The sequence below is a fragment of the Leopardus geoffroyi genome, chromosome D3 (assembly GCF_018350155.1).
Source record: "Leopardus geoffroyi isolate Oge1 chromosome D3, O.geoffroyi_Oge1_pat1.0, whole genome shotgun sequence".
Lineage (NCBI taxonomy): Eukaryota > Metazoa > Chordata > Mammalia > Carnivora > Felidae > Leopardus > Leopardus geoffroyi.
The window spans coordinates 22,370,733-22,388,353 of record NC_059339.1 but is presented as its reverse complement, the minus strand read 5'-3'; the positions used below and the strand labels follow the sequence as shown (position 1 = coordinate 22,388,353).

Below are 17,621 nucleotides of genomic sequence, written 5' to 3'. Positions count from 1 at the left end.
GCATTTAACGAAACAGCTCCTAAGTATTTAGGAACTGTATACATAAGCATTTAACAAAACAGCTCCTAAATATTTAGGAACTGTATACAAAAACTTCTTCGGTCACCATGGTTTGCATGATAAGAAATTGTTTATGCATGCAACTATTCTTTTCATCCACCATCTGCAGTGTTGTTTACTGAAGAAGCTGAGGTTATAAACCTTCCTCAAATGCTTCCTGCAGACATTTACTTGCAAACCCTTGGGTAAAAGTTTGCATTTCTATTTTTTAGTGAATAGTCTCTATTGGGTTTAATTAGTCATTGTGTCCGTGCATGAATCATTCATAATCTGGGTTTGCCACCGGCACATGGCAGTTAAAGTCAGATGAAGAGAAACGATATTTTTAAGCACAATGTAAAGTAAATTCTTTGGCAAATTCTCATTGGTTGACAACATGTTTTATAGGATAAAAGTTGATTGGCAGCTGTTAGAAGTTTTGTTTTGTCTTTTTGCCTGTTGGGGAAAAAACAAACAATATGAAAATCATAAGCCTCAGGCATCTTCTCTATCAGTACTTTGAGGACCCAGAGTCTGGGACATTCCCCAGCCCACCTGACATCAGAAGGGTGCTCTGACCTCATGAGCATAACATGAATAATTGCTACCATGTGTGCCTGCTGTGTGCCTGGCATTTTCACATACGTTATGTTCTCCAAGAAACGTGTTACAGTCACTCAGCAAGTGGCGGAGACTGACTTTGAATCCAGGTCTATCTGACTTCAGGTTCTCTGCTTCATACTGTCTACTACATTGTCTGAACACTGAAAGTACAAGTGATTAAGGTTGTGTTTCAGCTAAAAGGTTGATTTCAAATGTGATTTGGGTTGTACAAATATCATATTCTTAGAAGCATTATTCACAATAGCTGAAAGGTGGAAGTAGCCCAAGAGTCTGCTGACAATAATTGGATACACAAAATGTGGTCTATCCATACAATGGAATTTTATTCAGCCATGAAAAGAAAGGAAATTCTGATATATGCTACAACATTAATGTTCCTTCTCTTACATTTTTTATTATTAATCAAGCATTTTTTGGTGATTTTATTCTCTTCTCTATTCACTCTTAGTTATACCTTCTATTTATTTATTTATTTATTTATTTATTTATTTATTTATGAGAGTGTGAACAGGAGAGGAGCAGAGGGAGAGGGAGAGAGAATCTTTTTTTTTTTTTTTAAGTTTATTTACTTTGAGGGGGGAGAGGCAGAGAGAGAGAGAGAGAGAGAGAGAGAGAGAGAGAGAATCCCAAGCAGGCTCCACACTGTCAGAATGGAGCCAATATGGAGCTCGAACCCATGAACTGTGAGATCATGACCCGAGCCAAAGTCAGACGGTCAACCGAGGGAGAGAGAATCTTAAGCAGGCTCCATGCCCAACATGGAGCTCAATGCTGGGCTCAATTTCATGACCATGATATCATGACCTGAACCCAAATCAAGAGTTGGATGCCTAATTCCCCCTTTCTCTTATTCTTTTAATAAAAGAGGCTATAATGTGAATTTTTGATATATCAGAGTCTACTTTAAATTAGTAATTTTACCACTTCCCAATTTAAGAACTTCACAAGTTAAATTCCATTTATCTCTTCTTGTTCTTCTTTTTGTTTTTATATGCATTCACTTGTATGTTATAAATTCCACAGATCACTATAATTGTTGTTATTTTAAGCAATATTTACTTATATTTAGCTACATTTAAAAAGTCAATTCTGGGGGCGCCTGTGTGGCTCAGTTGGTTAAGTGTCCAACTTCAGCTCAGGTTGTGATCTCATGGTTTGTGAGTTCAAGGTCCACATCAGGATCTGTGCTGACAGCTCAGAGCCTGGAGCCTGCTTCAGATTCTGTGTCTCCCTCTTTCTCTGCCCTTCCCTCGCTCATGCTCTGTGTCTCTCTCTCAAAAATAAACAAATATTTCTTTAAAAAATTAAAAAAAACAATTCTGATGTTCTTTTATTTTATTTTTATTTTTTTAATGTTTGTTTATTTTTGAGAGAGAGTGTGTGTGTGTAAGCAGGGGAGGAGCAGAGAGAGAGGGAGACACAGACGCTTCAAGCTGTCAACTCAGAGCCTGACATGGGGCCTTAACTCACGAACAATGAGACCATGACCTGACCCAAAATCGGATGTTCAACTGACTGAGCAACCGAGGTGCCCCCCAATTCTGACGTTCTTTATCCCTTTCTGCATTTCTTTTCTTATGTCTGGGACCATTTTCCTTCTGTGCAAAGAACTTTAATATTTCTTGTGATGCATGTCTACTAGCAGTGGAACTCTTTGCTTCTTGTTTTTTATTTTGCCTTAAAATATCTCTTTTTCACCTTAATTTTTGAAGGATCTTTTCCCTGGGTATAGAATTCTAGATTAGCAGTCCATCCTCCCACCTTTCCTCCCTCCCTTCCTTCTTTCCCTCCTTTTTTAAGCTTTAAAGATCCCATTGTCTTCTTTCTTCTCTATTTTATATTGAAAAGACAACAGTCTTATTGCTCCTATGAATAGTGTATCTCTTTTTTCTCCAGCTGCTTTTAAGTTTATTTTTTTTCCCTCTGTTGATTTTTAGGACTGGCTAGTAATGTGCCTAAATAGGGTTTGACTTATAATTCTCCTTCTTAGGGCTCACTGAGCATCTTGAATCTGTGGACTAACCAGATTTGGGAAAATTCATGGTTATTATTTCTTCCATGACTGCTTTTTCTTTTCTTTTCTTTTGACTGCTTTTTCTTTTCTTTTCTTTTCTTTTCTTTTCTTTTCTTTTCTTTTCTTTTCTTTTCCTTTCCTTTTCTTTCTTTTTTCTTTTCTTTTCTTTTCTTTTCTTTTCTTTTCTTTTCTTTTCTTTTCTTAAGTAGGCTCCATTCACAGCATGGACCCCAACATGAGGCTGAGCTGAGATCAACTTGGTTGCTTAACCCACTGAGCCACCAAGGAGGCACCACTCCATGACTGCTTCTGACTTATCCTCTATCTGTCTCTCTGTGGGACTCAGATTACATGTATGTTAGACCTTTTGATGATTGCCTATGTGACCTTTATGTTCTGTTCTGTCTTTTCCATCTTTTTTTCTCTCTGGATATTTAAAAAAAAATTTTTTTTTTCAACGTTTATTTATTTTTGGGACAGAGAGAGACAGAGCATGAACGGGGGAGGGGCAGAGAGAGAGGGAGACACAGAATCGGAAACAGGCTCCAGGCTCTGAGCCATCAGCCCAGAGCCCGACGCGGGGCTCGAACTCACGGACCGCGAGATCGCGACCTGGCTGAAGTCGGACGCTTAACCGACTGCGCCACCCAGGCGCCCCTCTCTCTGGATATTTTTAATTAACCAGACTTTGAGTTCATTAATCCTGCTTTCTACTTTACCCATTTTGTTGTGAAGCCAATGCAATGAATTCTTAATTTCAGATATTGTATTTTTAAATTCTAGAATGTCCATCTGATTACTTTTATAGATTTCCAGTTCTGTTGAAATGCTACATCTATGTATCCATTTTGTATTTTTTTTAAACTTATTAATCATAGTTTTTCTGAAGTTACCTTCTTGCCAATCAAGCTGCTTAGGACACACTAGATATGCCAAGTGGCTCTTCTTACTGGCTCTTGACATTTCAGCCATCTGCATATTTGAAGGTTTACATTTCTCTTTGGTAATATTTTCTTAGGTTTCCCTAACTGTCCGTGGGCTTCATGCAGGGAGAACATTAAGTCTTTGAGAATTTACCAAACTCTATGAAGACACAGAGCCCCCAGTATATGTAGATGTGGCTGCTTGGCAACTGCTGAGGGAAATCTGATTTCTTGGGCTTGGATCCACCTAACTGAGAGCCCCTTGGTCAGTCAAAACTACAAGGATGGTATTCAGGGTTGAATTTATTTGTTTTAAACATTAAAAATGTATTTACAGGGGAAATAACTAATATTAAGCTTAACTAAATACTCAATGTTTTAAAAAATTCTCTTCCACACTGTAAGTATATATACTTCAGATAAGATTTTTTTAATATTAATAATATTATTATAATATGTCACATATTTGAAATTTTAACATTTTTTAAAGTAAGCTTCACACCCAACATGGGGCTTGAACACATGACCCTGAGATCAAGAGTTGGATGCTCTACTGACTGGACCACCCAAGCACCCCTGAAATTTTAATCTTTTTTTTCTTTTTTCTTTTTTTTTTTTAATTTTTTTTTTTAACGTTTATTTATTCTTGAGACAGAGAGAGACAGAGCATGAACGGGGGAGGGGCAGAGAGAGAGGGAGACACAGAATCGGAAGCAGGCTCCAGGCTCTGAGCCATCAGCCCAGAGCCTGACGCGGGGCTCAAACTCACAGACTGCGAGATGGTGACCCGGGCTGAAGTCGGACGCTCAACCGACTGAGGCACCCAGGCGCCCCTTTTTTTTTTTTTTTTTTCTGAGAGAGAGAGAGTGTGCAAGGAGGGGAGGGGCAGAGGGAGAGAGAGAGAGGAGAATCTTAAGCAGTTTCCATGCTCACCACAGAGTCCAACACGGGGCTTCATCTCACGACTGTGAGATCATAACCTCAGCCGAAATCAAAGAGTCAAATGCTTAACCAACTGAGCCACCCAGGTGCCCCAGTTTTAACCATTTTTAAGTGTGCAGTTCATTGGTATTAAATAGTCATATTGTTCAACCATCACCACCATTTGTTTCAGAACTCTTATCTTGCAAAACTGAAATGCTATACCCAAGAAACAATAAATCTGTCCCCCCCCCACCACAGCCCCCCCCCCCATGACAACATTCTACTTTCTGTATCTATGAATTTCACTACTCTGGATATGTCATATAAGTGGAATCGTAAAGTATTTTTCTTTTTGTTACTGGCTTATTTTACTTAGCATAACATCTTCAAGTTTCATTCAAGTTGTAGCATGTGTCAGAATTTCCTTCCTTTTCAAGGCTGAATAATATTACACTATATGTATATATCACATTTTATTTCTTTCATCTATCAGTGGAGACTTGGGTTGCTTCCATCTTTTGGCTATTATAAATAATGCTGCTATGAATGAACATGGGTGTAGAAATAGCTTTTTAAAACCCTGCTTTCAGTTCTTTTGGGTATGTACTCAGATGTAGGATTCCTTGACCATATGATAATTCTATTTTTAATTTTTTGAGGAACCCATGATGCTGTTTTCCATAATCTGCACCATTTTATATTCCCACTAACAGTGCACATGGTTCCCAATTTCTCCACATCCTCACCAATACTTGTTTTGTTTTTTCAATGTTTTTTTTTTTTTAATTTTTGAGAGAGAGAGAGAGAGAACACAAGCAGGGAAGGGACAGAGAGAGAGGGAGACACAGAATCCGAAGCAGGCTCCAGGCTCTGAGCTGTCAGTGCAGAGCTGGATGCAGGGCTCGAACCCACAAACCATGACATTGTGACCTGAGCAGAAGTCGGATGCTTAACTGGCTGAGCCACCCAGGCACCCCTGTTTGGTTTTTTTTTTTTTTTTTTAATATTAGCCATTCTAATAGATGTGAGGTGATATCTCATTATGGTTTTAGATTTGCATTCCTCTAATGACTGGTGATGTTGAGCATCTTTTCATGTGTTTATTGCCCATTTGTATATCTTCTTTGGAGAAATGTCTATTCAAGTCCTTTGCCCATTTTTGAATCAGGTGGGGTTTTTGTTGCTCAGTTTTAGGAGTTCTTTATATATTCTGGTTATTAACCCTGTATCAGATAGAATTTGCAAATATTTTCTCCCATTCTGTGGATTGGCTTTTTACTCGATTGATAGTATCCTTAGATGCACAGAAGTTTTTAAATTTGTTTATTTTTTCTTCTGCTTCCTGTGCCTTTGGTGTCATATCTAAGAAGTCATTGCCAAATCTAATGTTTTGAAGTTTTTGTCCTATATTTTCTTCTAAGAGTCTTACTGTTAGATCTTACATTTAGGTCTTTGATCCATTTGAGTTAATTTTTGTACATAGTGTTAGGTGTGGTTCAATTTCATTCTTTTGCATGTGGACATGCAGTTTTCCCAGCACTATTTGTTGAAAAGACTGTCCTTTCTCCACTGCATGGTCTTGGCACCCTTGACAAAAAGCCTTTGACTAAAAAAACAAAACAAAACAAAAAAACCTTTGACTATACATATAAGGGTTTATTTCTGAAGACCTATTGAATTTTTAGAGGTAAAAGAGACTGCCAGAATTAGTTAATCCAGTGCCTTCTTACTACAGACAAGGAAACTGAAGCCCAACGTGCGAAACTGACTTGCCCTGGGTTTCCTAGCTAGTGTATGGCAGAGCTAGGAGTCTGTCCCTGGCCTGATTTCACATCTGATGCTTTTTTATAGCTGGTTGCCAGTTTGCTATGTTCCTAGAGTACTGTCAGTTACTACTTTGATGGAAGCAGTGAATACAGTTTCCACTCTTCAGAAAATGAATTGTTGTTTGTCCAGCCCCTCACCACTCCTATGGAGCAGTCACTGGCAACAGCTATGTTTTTGAGGTATTGCTATGGTGAGAATATCTGTTCCCCAGCCTGTCAGTAAGTTCCAATTTGCCCTGTTGTTTGGTTTACAGAGTTACTTGAAGAGTCCCGAATACAGCTATGCAATAACATACCACAGAATGCCTTATCAGTCTTGTCTTTATCACCCACTGGCAATGAACTTGTTCTGTGATTCTCTGGCAACCTAGAGCCTCTTTCTCCCCTGCCTGCCATCCCAAGCTCAGCTTGGCAGGATGTGGCCTGGGAGTGAGGAAAGACAAAGAAAATATGAATTAGATAAAATTCAAAACTAGATTTAAAATTATTCTTTTCTTGGTATTACCCATGCTGAGTTTGCTCATTCAAGAACTATTGAGGACCTCTCTATAGTGCTATGAACACTTTGCTAGGAAGCGACAGGCCCCCATAAAAACAGAAGGCAAGAACTCTTATTGACTTTCCGGAGAGGTAAGATGCCTGGGCATGGGACAGGTAGGTAGTCGTATAGATAGTTGGAATGATTAAGTGTCTGGTACTGCATGGTACTGGCAGGGAGTACTCTAAAAACTCAAGGAAGTGTAACTGAAGGCCAAGATGAGGAGCCATGCCTCAGGATGGTAAGCATGGCCAGCACCATTCCCAGCATTGGCCACAGCAGCACTTGGGAGCACTTCTGGAGAGCTTTGGAGCTCCAGTGGGTGGATAGGAACTTGGATGTCAGGTAAGGGATAGTGGAGCAGATTCTCAGAGTTGGCAAGGGATGGTCAGGGTCATGAGGCAAAGACCTGAGACATCATGGCCAGGGAGCAGAACTGTCACTAGGGCGGCCTAGGAAATGGAATACAAAAGGCATGTCTGCCTAGGATCCAGAGGGTTAGGCTTGGAAGTTGAACCTTGCATGGTTAGTAGTGGGATGGTAGCATTTTAGGCTTGTAACAGAGGTAGAGACAGGTACCTGTCCTAGGTATCTTAAGAAGAGTCATATGGCCAGAGAGGAGGTTAAGAGAGGGGACAGGGAAGAGGTGGCTATGGTGGTCAAGGGAGAGAGGAAGAAGGCTAGGTCCAGGTCCCTAGTTGGGTGAGAAGGAAAGAGTGGGCTAAGAAAGCACTGGTGAAACCTGAGACAGGCTGGTTGTAAGGGAGGAGGAAGGGACAAGCCAAGGACATGCTCATGTTTTCAGGGCATAGCAGAGGGAGCAAAGTATAGCTGGGCTGGGAAGAATGGATTTGGTTGGGATTTACCAGCCACACTGGCAGTTGTCAGCAGGAGTGGCAGGCATAGTCTGCCCACAAAGAAGAGATTTTGTAGTGAGGTCAAAGAGCAGGGTTTGAGCCCTGAGGCAGAGGGAGGAATGGGGCCTTGGGCAGATGTGTCTTCCTGCCTTTGTGGTTAAGAATCATTGGAATGTATTCCAGTTTTTTGGCTTTTCCAGAACCTAGAGAATAACTGAATAACTGAACTGAAATTTAAAATCTTGATATGTGGCTTAGATTGTTTCTGTTGCTCCAAATCGTGAACGTTTCATGGTCTTCAGTGTATCTGTGAGCCTCTTGTGTCAGTAGAAATTGTAGGTTTTGTGCTAGTGGTGTGTGTGTCTGTGGAAATGGGCTTCACTGGGTCCCTCTCTCATCTCCTGGAACGTAAGGATGCAGACATGCTGGTGATTGCTGAATGTGCCATAAGTTAGACAATTAAAAGAGTTAAATTGAAAGAATCCTTTGTCACAAAATACTCAAGAAATTAAATTCCAAATGAGGAAACGCACAAAGAAAGACTTGAGATTTTCCTATTAGTCAACATGCCCACTGGGCAAATGTTGGATGTTTGGGAGGTAGATGGGCACCCCCATTCCTCCATCTGATGCCTGTGACCAGTGCAGCAGAAAGCCCACATAACCTGTGCCCTGGAACCTGACTTGTTTCTTGTCTTTGGATTTTGATGGTATGCTACAAAAAAAAAAAAAAAAAAAAAAAAAAAAAACCTCTTGGAAGTAATTTTCAAAGGAGGAAAAAAAAAAGATGTTAAAAGGTACAGGTAGTGGTTTTGTTTCTTTTTTAAGGCACCACATGTGGATTGTGATTCTTCCTTGATGTGGAAACTAAAGGAGTCCCTGCCCCTCTTTCCCCCACCTGACTCTCCCCAGCCCCTTGCCACATTTCCTGGATGGCAAATGTTCAGTCCTGTTCCTGCCGTGCTCTTCCTGAAGGTTTCAGCTCTGGGCTCTTTGTGTAGCAGCCTTGATCTGTGAGTGTTTGAGCAGAGTGCCTCATGCCTACTTGGATAGCATTTATTAACCTCGACTTGAACTCATTTCATTGGTCTTCCCCTTTAAACTGGGGACTCAACCAAATGGCAAAAATGAATATGTCTTTGGATTTGAATTAATGAGGCATAAAAGTTGTGGTTGCTTTAGAAAGAATTAGATAAGAGTTGCCAGTTTCACTGAGTGGAAAGAAGGGCCCCCTCACCTTGTACTCTATAAAGGCCTGAGAGGGGCCATGAAGTGGACAGGGCTGGGGGTGGCTGTCCATGCTGTGGATTCTTCTCTCTGCCTGGCCAGATAGACAAGCTGAGTTATCTCAGACTTGGAACCAAAGGTTGCTCCACCCCCACAAGCCAAGAGGAGAAGCTGAGGCTCACTGAGGGCAGAGGCAAGGGTGGCCCAGGTCATGTTTCTGATCTGTGGCAGAGGCTCTCAGAACTAGGGCCCCTGCTCTCAGTTGGGAACTTTCCTGGCAGGGGGCAAGGAGGAGTAGGAGGGATTTGAACAGAAATGAAAAACGTGGAAGCGTTCTGCGTGATGTCACCAGGCTCCAGCAGTCCCATCTGTTGGTTGATTGACGCTCTGGCACCAAGGATGTGGAGGAGGGAATTGGATTCCAGATGGGGATGGAACCCCAACGGCTCACCCTCCCCTAGTTCCCAAGACACTCTAACTGGTTAACTCCTTACAACCCCGGGGCATATGACAGTGGAGAAATGAGGGCTTGAGCCAAGGGCCCCTCCCCCACTGGACTCAGGCGAAGGGCCAGCCCTCTTTGGCCTCGATTGAGCCGCGATAGCGCCCTTAGGGTCGGGTCGGGTTCCGGGCCATGCTCCCGCATTTTAAGAGGCTGAGCTGAGCTTTCCGCCGCCCGTTGGCGTCCAGACACCGAGAACTCGCCTTTGTCTAGCCCGCTGAGCGGGAGGAGAGCGCTAGTCCCTGCCCCAGACCGGGCTGGAGGAGGCGCGTCCCGTCCTCCGCGGACTGTCTGGTGGCCTCGCAGCGCCCTTCGCTCTTGGAGCGGGGCCCTGAGGGAGAGGCGGCCACCTCAGGCGGGTGGGAAGGAGGCTGGAGGAATGAAGACGCGGCTCGCCGCGCCCCTGCCGCGCTCAGGCTGACTGGCGGGCGTACGGAGCCGGGCGCAGGGCACCTCTTGGCTGGGCTGCACTCAGAGCGCTTGGGCTGGCCGCTATCCGCGGTGCTGAAGGGGCGGCCGCGGCGGGGAGGCGGGCCCGGGGCCGCCGGGTAGCACACACCCAATCCGGGGACCGCCGTCCTTCTCCCGGGCTTGGCGCGGCGGTGGCAGCCGGCACTGCACCGAGATGGACTGAGAGCTCGGCGGCGGGAAGGCGGCGGCGGCGGCGGCAGCTGCAAGAGCCCCCACAGCCTCGGGGCCAGACCCACTTCCACACCCGGGAGCCCCTTCCTGGGGTGAGTTGGGGCGAGCGGAGCAAGCATGGGGCAGGCGGGTCCTTGAGGCATGGGATCTCTTGGGCTTTTAAATTTTCCTTACCTATTGTAAATTTCTTCTAGCCCTCATCTTGAGCAGCCTACAGGACTGAGGGATCAGATCTCTGCCCTGGCACTTACTCAGTCCTGGGATAGAGGGCAGGCCCCTCTGCCCTCACAAGCCAGGGGACAAAGGGTTTAGCTAGAAGTCTAAGGGCAGTCACTAAGCATGTCCCCTTCACCACCCTGGGTGCAGCCCACTATATGATACTGAGAAGGGATGTTTGCCCAGGTTGGTGTCACAGGGATGATACTCTCCCCTTTCAGTGCAGGGGATCGGCCCCGTGTAGACCAGCCACTGGAATATAGCCCAGACAGAGGCCAGCCATCTTTTAGCAGGGAAGGTAGGCTTGAGCCTTCCCCAGGGGCTTCAGTCAAGAGGTAAAGCCCTTTCCCTGCCTTCCTCCAGTCTCCTTAGGCACCTGAGCTGCCATTACCAGAGCTTCAAGGGCAAGGGTCACTTCGGTGCACCTGGCTGTTGTAAGTGAGCTGGACTCAGGCAGAAGAGCTTTGGAGTGGACACTGGGCAGGCACTTCCTGCTACTGTGTGTGTGTGTATGTGTGTGTGTGTGTGTGTGTGTGTGTGTGTGTGTGTTCCCAGCACGCAAAGGGGATTTTAAACTCCAGTGGTGCCTGTCACAGGAAAAGCCCTTCTCCAGCCAGCCTGTGCCTCTGAGTAAGCAGTTTGGGGTCAGGCTGGGCAACTACCCAGCCAGGAGCCTTGAGCTTCCTCGGCCCTTAAAGCTGCCCCCCCCTCCTGCCTTGAGCCATCCACTGAAGGGGGAGATGTGTTTAAACTTGATGGGTCACCTCTGCCTTCGATCCCACCAGCATTCGGTTCCCATCTCCATCACCTGGCAAGGTCAGACAGATAGACCTCTTGACTCCTAGAACCTGATGGGTGGGCTGTTGGGGGGCTCTACTGCCTCGACAAAGGACTTTTGGTGTGTTGGGGAGGTGAAGGGGTGGAAGGAAGGAGGGGTGGAGTTGGAGGGACTGTCCTCCAGGGCCCTGAAGAAGTCTAGATGCCAAGCCTTGTAAAGTGCTTATTGTAACCAGGTGGCTGTAAATGAAGCCTCTGAATCTCAACAGGCTCATGCTGGAGGGCTGGGGTCTGTGTTTTGTTTTGACTGTCTAGCCTAAGCTATGTGCATCAGAAATGACTCTGGTGGGCAACTTCCTTGGATCATCGGATGCCTGATGATGGTGCTGATGAAATGAAGGAGAGGTAGAAAAGATGTATGAGATGATGTGCTGGTTTTAGGGTCAGTGTGAGCTGCAATGGTGCTGCAGTGCTGATGGAAATGTATGCCAAGGACATGGTAGCATTACTGGGTACCATTCGGTACCGGGTACCATTTATCTCTGGCCAGTGTTCTGAAGAGAGGAAAAGTCATACCAGAGAAACTATAATAACTGCATATCTATCATGTACTTGATTTACATTATTCTTGACCACTTTTTTCCCACCCAAAAGCATTTTTGTTTACAGTAGTTAAGTTTTTACTTACCATGTCAACACTTTGTATTTTGGCCAGATGAGTAAACCTCTTTAGAGAATAGTTGTCAGGAAGGATGACTGACTCATAACTGTACTTTGAGATCCTTGCTGACTTCGTTCATAAAAATATGAAGTCCAAAATGCATAATGGCAGGCTGGCCAAGCAGCAAGCCATTGCTTTTGCTTTGGGAAAACAATATATTTGAGCTTTGCATGTTGTTTATTTTGAATATACATTTATAGGCCCAAAGTTTTCTGTAACTAGATCAAGTTGGGGTGTGTATGCATATATATACATGCATATATTTAGCATGCTCTCTGCCTGTAATGCCATCAGGCTACCTATTTTTATTCACAATCTGAGCAACTTAAAACCTCCTCAATAATTAAGGTGGGCTCAAGTTCTCCTCTGTAACTGAGGAAGATAACATTTGACGGTTGTCTAGATGCTACACAGTCCTAGATCCAGCTCACAGTCTCTGTTTAGAAGTTCTGCACTTGGTTTTATCACATGCAAGCCAGCATCTATGTAAAATTATAAAATGTGCATGGAAAACATGAACAGAACTTTTCTGACTGGATTTCTCAAGGCCAAGGCAGGAAATAAAGATGTATACAGCAACAGAACATGATATAGTAATGAATATATGGCAATTGAACAAGTTTCATTTTGGTGAATACAGTTCATCTTGCTGTTTGAGATGGTGGTCACAGCTGTGTTGTGTAAAGGAGGTGAAAAAAGGCCTCGCTTTGTAGATTGAGCAACGTCAAAATTCCCATTTTACCTCTTACTAACTACATCCTGTGATTCAGCCTCTCTGAGCCTTGGTTTTATCATATGAAAAATAGAGAAAGTAACAGCTGCCTACTATGTAAACAGCACAGGATTGTAGGGGCTCAATGTTATCCTTGAAATCTCTTGCCATGGCCTACCATCACCACTTATTAGAAGAATCTGAGCATATTGAGACAAAAATCCCCACACATTGATGTTTATACTGAAACTGTGAGGGCCATGAAAGGACTCAGTAGTTTGCTTTGGGGTAGCCTGGTCCTGCTGGAGGTAGTGTTCCCAAGGTAGGGACTGTACTTGGGTCTGCTGTCATCCAGGGACCTTGGCTGACCAGCAGTGGAGCTTGGGCAAAAGGAGACAAGGGGAGTGTTCCCTCCAGGAAGAAGGAGCCTAAATGTCAAAGGCCATGAGGGGTCTCTGTTCAGAGAAACCCCTTCCAGGAAAGGACTTGTGGCAGGGGATGCTTTCTTGTGGGGAGAGGCTGCTGCTGTTCCTCTAATAATGCATGTCTTCTCGTCCTGCTTATGTCCCCCAGACCCTGTGGTACTAGCAGCTAACACTGGCCAGGCTTTTCTGTAGTAACTCAATCCTCATAACAACCCTGTGAAATAAAACCATTACCATCCCTATCATGTGAATGAGGAGACATTCTCAGATGTTACATCATAGGTGCCCAAGGTCTGACCGTGGCACCCACCTCTCCAGCATGAGGAGAGGGCCTCACAGATGAGCTGGTGGCACAGAAAAGGGGAGCAACACACCCAGAGTCGCCTTGATCTCCAGGCTCACAGTGCATCCTTCTCACACTGAGGTGATAGCACCCATCGCTGGGTGGCCAGAGGAAGAAGAAAAAGCAGGGGTTAGGATCAGCTGTACAGAATCACAACTTGGAGGAGTTAGTGTCTGAGACCTTCCCTTTCAGGTTTGCCAGATCTTCTCATCCCCACCTGGGATGAGGCTTGCGATCAGGCAACAGGGGTGGTAGCCACAGCCGTAAGCAGAGCTGGAAGGTAGAAGAGCCCTTGGAAATCAATGAGGCTATCCTCTGGTGATATGAAGTGCCTGAGGCCCAGAGAGGGAATGAATCATCCATGAAGGTGGGGGAAGTGGAGAGAAGGGTCTTTATTCTATCCCCCAAGGCAAGAGCCTCTCCTAATGCCGTGCCTCAGTAATGCCTCTCTGGTAAGTCTGGGGTGTTGCTGGTAGCTCTCTCAGAAAGGGCCTCCGAAGTCCCAGGACCTCTACTGATCCCAGAGATGCCCCCATGGTGGACAGCTCCCTCTGCCCCTGGATCCCCTGCCTGGGAACCAGCTCCATCTGGCCTCTGCTGGCACATGGTAGCCCTTTGCAGACTGCATTGATTTCCATTGCCCAAGGTGATGAGGTAATTTAAAGGTTATTCAGTTGAATTTCTAGTTCCCTTGGCTTGAGACCTTTCTTCCAAAATGCCTGCTGCTAACAGCTAGGGTACCAGGCATTGATATAAAAAGACGTGTTTGTTTCCCATAAACTTGAGTTATTTACAAAGTGTGTGGACTCTTGCAGCTGTTTTGCACACATGCCCTGCTTCAGTGATTACTTAATGAGTGTACCCATGAGCTTGCTTTTTAAATTGAATGGTATTTCATGAGGCTAAACTGAATTGCCGCTTCTGCAGGCACAGTGCTCTCCCTGGGCTGCTGTTTTCAGTCACTGGCCACTGATTCCCTTCAAGCTTCAGCCTCTTCCTCTCCTTTCTGCCTGAGGTCATGCCCTGTCCATTCTCCCATCACATTTTCTCTGGATTCTCTCCTTGCTCCTCTGCCACTGCCCTGGTTTAGTTCCTCATTATTGGTAACCCCCTGCATAGGGAGGGCTCCTTTTAGACTTGCCCCTCTATGCCTCAGGAAGATTAATCTTTCAGGAACACTTGTTCTGCTCTTGTCACTGCTTTCCTGATGGCTGCCTACTGCTTCCACAGTACCAGGGCAGATGCTTCAGCCCAGCCTGAAAGCCTTTCTGCAGACTGGCCCAGCTCCCTGCACCACAAAGCACAGAGCCGAGGCCTCTCATGCAGCCCAGCTCTCCCTCCTCTCCCATGCAGTTTTCCTCCTTCCACCTGGACATGCTTCTTCCCTCCCATCTCCTCCAGGTCCAACTTCAAGATGCCTTCTTCATCTGACTGTTCCTCCCCTGTCTAGACCCAGAGCACACTGGCTCAGCCATCCATTAACAGTTCTTGGCAATAGTGATACCAAAGTAAGGGCTATGGGTTGTAGTGTGTCCCCCCTCCCCAAAGATATATTGAAGACCTACCCCTTCAGTACCTGTGAATGTGACTAGAAATAGGGTCTTCACAGATGTAATCAAGTTAAGATGAGGTCACGAGCATGGTCCTGAATCCAATATGACTGATGTCCTTCTAAAAAGAGGGAAATTTGGACTCAGACACATACACAGAGGGGGAGGCATGTGAAGATGGAAGCAGAGATTAGATTTATGCCTCCACAGGCCAAAGAACACCCCGGGCCACCAGAAACTAAAAGAGGCAAGGAGAGATCCTTCCCTACAACCTTCAGAGGGAGCATGACCCTACCAACACCTTGATGGTGGACTTCTAGCCTTCAGAATTGTGAGAGAATAAATTTCTGTTGTTTGAAGCCACCTAGTGTGTGGTGGCCCTAGGAAGCTAATACAGAGAGTATGCCCCCTTCCTGGACCTCAAGGCACTGACTATTTATTTGCAGGGGGACAGACAAGATCCTTATGAGTCAGTGTGATGAGTACAGCTTGTGATGGGCAAAGGTGTGAGGAGAACCCTGAGGAAGGACCCTCTCCAGATAGCTTTCCATCCCTCTCTGGGGTGGCAGCTGTCAAGTAAGTCTCCTTAGGGAGGGACCCACACTCAGTATCCAGAGATGACAGGAGCCAGCCAAGGGAGGGAAAAGCAGGGCATCTCAGCCAGGTGAGTAAAGGCAAGGGAGGGAGGAGCAGGGGTGAAGCTAAGGAGTAAGGAGTGCTGAGGCCCACAAGGCTTACCTCCTGGTTGGCTGTGGTTTGCCAAGGAGTTTGAACTTGAACTTGCTTCTGTGGGTATCGAGGACCCATGGAAGGGAAGTGACAGAGTGGATGGTGTATTTTCAGTAAATTGTTTCCATGGCAGCTTGAAGGATGGATAAGAAGGGGTAAATGTAGAATCTGAGACCTTGAAAGTGAGCTGGGGGGTGGCTTACTCACCCGAGGGGGAGAAGAGGGTATGAATTTGGAAGCTATTTTGAAGTTAACGTCCTCAGGACTTGGGGATGCATTGCATGTAGGGGCCCAAGGTGAGGGAGAGAACATAGGAGCTGACCCTCAAGTCTGCAGCCTGGTACCTGGGGGCAGAAAGAATTGTCCGGAGAGGGAAAGGTTGTCCTGAGGGAGCAGAGGCAAGATACTGGGCTCAGTGGGGACAGGTTGAGTGGGTGTCATCCAGGTAGCCATGGATATCTGGGGCTTGAAGGGGAGGACCATAGCAATGGTACAGATGGGGAAACATGAACAGGGAGACAGGACAATGAGTCGTGGGCATGGACATCATCATTTGGGCCCCACCCAGCATGAAGTGGGAAGAACATGGGAGTGAGGACTGAATCTTGCCTGGGAGCAGGGAGAGAGGAGGGTGGAGGACAATGGGTGTGTGGCCACAGGAGCAGGAAGCAGGGTGTTTCAAAAAGGGGCCACTGGTGTGACTCATGCCTGCCACAGTAAGGGCACTAGAGAGGGCATCACATGGGGCTGCTGCATTCAGGGGTGACTCTTTTGAGCAGCAGCTTATCTGTCACTTCTTCCCTGTATCTGCAGTCTCTACTTGCCTACAACGTCCTCTCTCCTTTTCTGACATTTTTCCTAACACCTCTCTGGACCATGCAACCCAGAGCAGCCCTGGTGAAGTGAGCACAGGTGGATGCCTGGACATCAACATGGCGGCCCCTCCTGAGCCTCATCCCTGAGCCATAGCCACTACTCTCAAGGTCACTGGTGTCTGTAGCCAAGAGCACCTACCAACAGCCTGGTGGCTGAGGGTGGGGTGAGGCCTGCAACCTGGCCAAATGACAGGTGCCTGAGCCTTTTGCCTCCCACACTTGGTTGCATCTGTGTCCGTTCTTTGCAGGGCCCGTCACCATGGGCGGCTCTGTTCCTCCGCCTCATGGGGATTGTGCCACGGGTGCGTCAAATGATCCAGCCCCTCTCTGATTGCTGCCTTCCAGGTTGGTCTGTGTGCACTGATGTGGTGGCTTCTCTGATGTGATTTCTGGACCCTCCTGCTCCCAAAACTCATTCATTATGAACCTCCCTTCACACCATTAGAGAGTCTTTTGTAGGGTCTCAGAATTCAACACAAGCAGGAGTTGATTCTTGCCAATTTTAATTTGTTGAGAGATAACATTCATTAGGAAATACAAAATTGTAAAATATTTAAATGACTCTAGAATAAATAACATACAACGTAGTCATCTTTCAGTACCTCCTTCCCAAGGAATATACACATGCATTGGTTACCAGTGATACTTTTCCAGATTTTTCCCATGCTTTTACAAAGCCATGTAAGCACACACACACCCACACACACATGGTTACATATATATAAATGAGATTGTATTGTGCATATTGATAAGCAGCTTGCTTTTTCCCTTACTGATATATTTTGGAGATCCTTATGTGTCAGTACATATAGACTGATCTCATTTTTAAAATAACTGCATGGAATTCTAAAGTGTGTCATAATGTATTTAATCATCTCCCTCTTTAAAAAAATTTTTTTTAACATTTATTTATTATTGAGAGACAGAGAGCATGAGCATGGAAGGGAGAGACAGAGAGAGGAAGAGACACCGAATCTGAAGCAGGCTCCAGGCTCTGGGCTGTCAGCACAGAGTCCGACGTGGGGCTCGAACTCATAATCCGTGAGATCATGACCTGAACCGAAGTCAGGCGCTCAACTGACTGAGCCACCCAGGCGCCCCTAATTGTCTCCCTCCTGATGGGCAGTAGGTTCTTTACATTTTATTAGTTTCACTGTA

General features: G+C 45.5%; 1 protein-coding gene across 3 annotated transcripts in view; it reads left to right on the top strand.

Moving 5' to 3' along the window:
- Positions 1–17,621, top strand: part of OSBP2 (oxysterol binding protein 2) — a 180,683-nt gene that overhangs the window by 81,288 nt on the left and 81,774 nt on the right. Inside the window, exon 1 of one of the 3 annotated variants that reach the window (XM_045458325.1) lies at positions 10,110–10,207. The exons of the other annotated variants lie outside the window; for them this stretch is intronic. The gene's annotated coding sequence lies outside the window, so the exon portion shown is untranslated. Of the gene's footprint in view, positions 1–10,109; positions 10,208–17,621 lie in introns of those variants that run through there. 3 annotated transcript variants of the gene reach the window in all.